This window comes from Podarcis tiliguerta (assembly GCF_965153285.1).
Source record: "Podarcis tiliguerta genome assembly, chromosome: 6".
Classification (NCBI taxonomy): domain Eukaryota; kingdom Metazoa; phylum Chordata; class Lepidosauria; order Squamata; family Lacertidae; genus Podarcis; species Podarcis tiliguerta.
Window position 1 is genome coordinate 15,306,574 of NC_139539.1, and position 5,820 is coordinate 15,312,393.

The following is a 5,820-nucleotide window of genomic DNA, read 5'->3' on the forward strand; positions in this document are numbered from 1 at the left end:
TCCAGGTATTGGCATTCCGGGACAAGTACAAATTAAAGCAAATCCTGCAATTTTTAATCAGTTCATTCATTCTTGGTTTAATTGCTACCTGCAGAATCTCCATGATATCCTGTGTTGAGCCATCTTGGTCGAGTTACGGGTTACTTGTTACCCTACCCTCCCTTCAAGGAGTTGAGGGTGACACTTTAACCTCAGAATAACCTTACGAGATAAGCAAGACTGAGCGAGAGTGGTCAGCCTAAGGCAGCCCTGCCCAACTGGGTGGATGGGGCTGAGGGCAGTTGTTGTGCAAAACATGTGGAGGGCACCAGCTTGGGGAAGGCTGGCCTAAGGGCTCCTAATGATGGATGCTTCACACATGATCTCTATGGCTGCTGATCATTGGGATGCCTCCCCAGGTGTTTTTAATAGGTCGGTGGCAGCATGAACTTGAGTTCATGGTTATATCCTATATATCACAGGTACTTTTGAGTTATAGCAGGTATGGAGGACTTGTGGTCCTCTGGACTTCACAGGAGTCAATCTCTCATTAGCTCCAGCCAGCAAGGCCCATGATCAGGAATGATGAGAGTCCAGCACCACCTGAACTATAGTGTTCCCTTCAGATGGGGGAAGCCTAGGTTTAAAGAATTGCTTAGACAGTTCACACAGCAGCAAATCCGGGTTTGCCATACATTGGGATTTGGTTAGATGCCAGGATAGGCTTTTAGTATTTATAATCCAGGACCTTAAATAAAACTGCACACTGAATTATAATGCCTCACGCTTTAAAACCTGGGGTTCCAGATTTATCCCATTCTTCTTGTTCAAGCTGGTCCTTTGTCCTTGCTATAGATAAGAGCTGTCTCCCTTTCAAAACCTGGTGCCCTCTGCTTCTGGGCTATAATTCCCATCAGCCCCAGCTGCCAGGGTTCAAGGTCAGGGATGAAAGGAGCAGCAGCACCTGGAAGGCACTGGGTTGAGGCAAACTTTTCCACGTGAGAATTGCCGCTAACCTTCTTCCATCCCCATCCAGACCCAAAACTGCCCTTTTTCCCCTCTTCACTCCAGAGATTGCACAGGAAGAGTTAATAAGAAGGGGTGGGGCAGACACCAGAGAGCCACCCTTGCTCCACTTTTTTTCTAACCACTCCCAACCCTTTCCCTTTTTCTCTTGCTCATACCTCCACAACCAAGTTGGAGCCTGCAAAACCTACTTACTGCAAACCCAGTGAGTCCAGACCCAGCCCAATTGAGGAGGAAGAAACAAAACTGTACGCTGCTTCCTGAGCAACTTGCAAGGAAGGAGGCAAGAGAAGGGGCATCCCTGGGCAGCATGTGGCCTCCACAGTCCTGCCCTGTATTTGCATAACTCCACCCACCTCTTGGTCACATAGAAACGTGACCAAGAGAACTTTAAAAAAAAGAAGAAAAAAGATATAGCTTTAGGCAAAATCCCCATTATTTTGATGAGCAGAATGTATGTGTGGAAGGAGCATTGTACTCTGCAAAAGACCCTGGCCATGAGCTGTGTAGAGAACTTGCTTTTGTTTATTATCTAGGAAGGGGGTCGTTTCCAGCTCGGGGGGGGGCATTCACTTCTGAGCAACCTTCTGAGGGCCGCATGCCCATGGTGGGTGGAGCCAGCAGTCACAGTGGGTGGGGCAAGAAATGTAAATTTTGCCTCTGTACAACAGGCTGTTCCTACAGCCACGCATCCCTCTCTGTTCCCCATCCCACCATGCAAGATGAATTATTGAGGTCAAAGGACACAGTCTAGCCAGAGGGAAAAGCCCAGGGTGCAAACCAGGGTCAATGAAGCAAAGGGCCTGGGGAGAATTCTGAGGGCCAGGCAGAAAGGCCTGGAGGGCCACATTTGGCCCCTGAGGCTGAGGTTCTCCACTCCTGTTATTATTGTAGTGTATCAGAACCAGCTCCAGAACTGAGGCATCCCTGGGAAATGGAGCCTCTGGCAAGCCCTTTCCCCATCAATGGACCCTGGTGGATTTTACTGTTGTGACCTGAGCAGCACCAGGTGACCGAGTGAAGTCACCATTTGAATTCCCCCCAATGCCTCCCTCCAACAAAGCATCATTTAAAGCCATTCTGGGAAATGAAAAGGGTGGCCAGACAGAGCTTCTCCAGACAGAAGAATATAGTCTAGGACAGACATCTGCAGTGGGCCCTGACATCTGTCCGAAGATACCAGGGGGTGCCCACAGGGTGCCATGGCAACCCGCCCAGGGGGGTACAGCAGAGATCCGGCCGGGGGGGTGCCACAGCGAGCTGCCCACTGAGTTCGCCTGGCAGACGCAAGCTTCACACTGCCATTTTGGGCAGCGCAGGGCCCCGAGCCACCACATCACTCCCAGGAGAGTAAGTGCCACCCCCCGCAGTGTGCCATTTTGTGACCTCCTCAGAGATGACACCCAGGGCAGCCCGCGCCCCTTCCTATGCCCCGGGGGTGTCACCTTTCCTGCATTGTTATAAGCGGAGATTTGGTTACCTACAATAAAGCATTCCCTCTCTTCTTCTTTTTGTGGAGATGTGATGTTCTAATCTAGAACAAGGGGTCATTCTTTAAGGCGACACAGACCTTCCCGCAAGCCTCCCTAGAAGTTATCTTATCTTGCTGTGCTAAACAAGAATACAGTCCCCTTGTCTGTGTTTTGCTGGATCCCGTCTTCTCAGGCTCATGAGTCATCTTTATAAACTGTTGAGTTACTTGGTGTACAAGGAACATTGTAAAAGAACAAAATTAGTGTTTGGAAAAGATGAAACCAAAGTGGAAGCTGGATTTCATGCAAGAAGTTTTATAAGTGCACATGCCACAACAGCATCACAAGCAAACTGGCCTCTAAGAACTCTGAGACTGGTGGTGGGGTCCAATATCACTTTTATGGAACAAGGCAGACAAAGAAGAAGGATGATTTGATTTTTGACAGGAACATCTTCCTTTAAAATACCCTGTTCATTCTTGAGGAGCCCTAGTCTACATGCATCTCAAGGCAATTTACAAATATACCATTAAAACAACTAGGAGTCTGCTTTAAAAGATACACAGGCTCAGATGTGGATCTGTAGCCTCTTCCTTCCTAACTGAGGAAACCACTACAACAGAAGTGTCTCCCTTTCACAAGAGCGAAGCCTCAGTCCTCTGCACATTATTTATAAAGGTAAAGGTACCCCTGACCATCAGGTTCAGTTGTGACTGACTCTGGGGTTGCGCGCTCATCTCGCTCTATAGGCCGGGAGCTGGCGCTTGTCCGCAGACAGCTTCTGGGTCACGTGGCCAGCGTGACTAAGCCGCTTCTGGCAAACCAGAGCAGCGCACGGAAACACCACTACCTTCCCGCCAGAGTGGTACCTATTTATCTACTTGCACTTTGACGTGCTTTTGAACTGCTAGGTTGACAGGAGCTGGGACCGAACAACGGGAGCTCACCCCGCCAAGGGGATTCGAACCGCCGACCTTCTGATCAACAAGTCCTAGGCTCCGTGGTTTAACCCACATTATTTATATTGGACTACTATTTTTGCACATTATTTATATTGGACTACTATTCCCATCATTCCTGGCCACTGGTCTGGCTAGCTAGGGATGGTGGAAGTTGTAATCCAAAAAGAAGCTGGAGACCCAAGTTTGGGAAAACCAGATCTAGTTGGACAATTCTACCTTGATCCTGCAGAACGATCTGAAAAGGAGCAGAGAGGAGAGAGACTGAGTTAACCACTTTGGCCTTTTTGACTTGGTTTGTTTCTGTTTGTGCTGTTTGTTCAATAAGGCCATTCATATTTTTTTGTTATTGATTAAATTATATGAACTTTCATTGATTCCTTGATGGAATAATGAAATCTGCCTAAGTTTGCATGTTATGAGGTACCTGTAACATTGACTGAGGCAGTTGAGCGGGCATAAAGGTGGTAAGTTGATTTCACAGGTGAAATGGTCCCAAGATGTTAATGGCTTTATATATTGGTACCCCGCAAAACGAATGCCTCGGAAGATGAAAAACTCGCTAGACGAAAGGGTTTTTCGTTTTCTGAGGTGCTTCGCAAGACGGATTTTCCTAAGGGCTTGCTTCGCTAGACGAAACGGCCCTGCCTCTCGTGTCATGGCGACAGTCACTGCATGCACGCACGCTCGCTTCCCCGCTCCTCCGGCTCCCTCCCACCTTCCGGCTGACGGCTCCTCCAGCTCCCTCCGACCTTCCAGCTGACGGTTAGTGCCTCGCGCCGCTGCCCACCCCCCTCGCGCGCTCCCCTCAGAGAGCCGTTCCGCCAGCGCCTCTCTCTCCCTGGAGTCGCGCTCCTGAGCCCCGCCGCCCTCCAGCAGCCGCGTCGCACGGTGGCCACAACGCGTGGGTGAGTTTGAGGTACCAGCTGCGGCAGCTGTCCTGCTTCTCCCCGCCCCTCCCTGCCGTTGTTAGTGTTTAAATGCAGTGGTGTTTCGCAAGACGAGAAAACTCGCACAACGAAAAAACTTGCGGAACGAATTAATTTCGTCTTGCGAGGCACCACTGTATATTCAACACCTTGAAATTGGCCTTCTAACAAATTAGCAACCAGTGTGTTATATGCTGACAGGGTCCTGCTCCTCTCAGCAAGTGTGTTGCAGCTTCTGCATTGAGTGGAAGGGAAGCCCCACCTAGAATGCCTTGCAGTAATCCAATCTGCAGTAATACAATAAAATACATTTTATTGCATTTGTAAAGATTGTTGTGCACCGTCTTGATGTTTAATATGACTGGGTGGCATGTGCTTATTTTTAAATGAATGAATAAAATGCCTGACCTTTTATTCCTCAGTGCAAATTTCCCCTAGTGCATTACAAGTTAAACTAGAATGCATTATACAGGATAAATGGGAAGCCTGACATTGCAATGCAATTTTGGCCACAGAGGCACAAGCAAAGACTTGTCCGCCCCACGAAGGCTAAAGTAGAGTTCTTTGGAACCTATGTATTGGTGCAGAGCCCTGCAGTCAAACCAAGGAGCAGCAAAATACACTCCATGTTTGGCTTTTGTTTCACAAATATTGGTTTTGCCTCCTAATTGGTAGGCAGACACATAATAACAGGCTTTATTATATTTTTTCGTTTGGATTAAGATTCCGACAGCCACAATTTGTGTAAACATTATTCATTCTCTCTCGCTCTCTCGCTCTCATATAATTCCTTTAATCAGCAGACACTATATTTTGCAACAGCTTCAGCCACAAATCACAAAGCAAATAAGCCGGCAATTGGATTTTAAGCTACATGGTTATTATGCAGCTTGTGGACTGCAGGGCTCATAAGATGGTGTGTGTGTGTGTTTATGAGGAAAGAGATTGCCCTGGTACCTGGCTTGCCAATGCCGCCTTGTTCACAAAGAGGGGTGAATTGGGGGCAGGGGGGGAGGCAGCTGAAGAGCTGATATTTAACCACTTGTGAAGAAAAGAGCTGAGCGGAGCACTTAAGAGCAACCTCTCTCCAAATCTGCATCCACAATAATGAGCGAGAGCGGGTGACATTTAATTGGATATCAATGGAATCTCAGAGGATAAGTGGGATTAGCAAGTAAATCTCGGTGAATTTTGATCCTTTTCACAGGACTGGATTGATTGGCAAACGGCAATGAGAAGGGAAGCATTTCCCTCGGGGATATGTTTGCAAGAACCTTAGGGGTGCTGTTTCTATGTGCTTGGAGGATTGTGTAGATATTTATTAGGATCAGGTGCACATAAAGCAAGAAGTCAACTCTTGCCGGTATTCACAGAGGGAGAGGCCAATGGTGAATGATGCTGGGGAGCAACGCAACTCTATTCTTTGAAAAGTCTCTATTGGGTCCATCCAGTGCA